The sequence below is a fragment of the Ovis aries genome, chromosome 3 (assembly GCF_016772045.2).
Source record: "Ovis aries strain OAR_USU_Benz2616 breed Rambouillet chromosome 3, ARS-UI_Ramb_v3.0, whole genome shotgun sequence".
Classification (NCBI taxonomy): domain Eukaryota; kingdom Metazoa; phylum Chordata; class Mammalia; order Artiodactyla; family Bovidae; genus Ovis; species Ovis aries.
The window spans coordinates 187617923-187618479 of record NC_056056.1 but is presented as its reverse complement, the minus strand read 5'-3'; positions in this window follow the sequence as shown (position 1 = coordinate 187618479).

Sequence of the window (557 nt, the reverse complement as noted above, 5' to 3'; positions counted from 1 at the left end):
TGTTTGTTGTCCATTAAGTACCAGCTGTGTACTCAGGGCTGATCAGGGCTGGGAGGGGGAGACAGGTGTCTGTCAGTGGGAGCTTCTGAAGGCCAGATTAACCTGTGAGCCAGTTAATGGAGGAAGAACGTGGAGTGTCTTATGAAAACTGTTAATGTTTGAAGAAGATGGATCTGGGAGGAGGAGCTCTGAATCCTTACAATTCTAAATAAAAGAATGAAGTCAAAATCCCATAGCTTACCAATTATGGCTCCTCAGGATCTGTTCCTCCCTGTGTTTTCTACCATTTCCCACTGCTTTAAACACCTCTTGCCCTCAGAAAACTAAAGCAAACACATAGTTCTGTTTCTATTGTGTTAGCTATGACACGGTCTGTGAGGCTTAGAAAGGGCTGGGGGTAAGTGTCCAAAAATAGAGTTCAGTTACTAGATGATATCCATCCATGGATGTCCATCTTCCTCTTTCTCTTCTTTTGGCTGCACTGCAAGGCAGGTGAGATGTTAGTTCTCTGACAAGGGATTGAACTCTGGGAGCCCTGCAGTGGAATCATGGAGTGC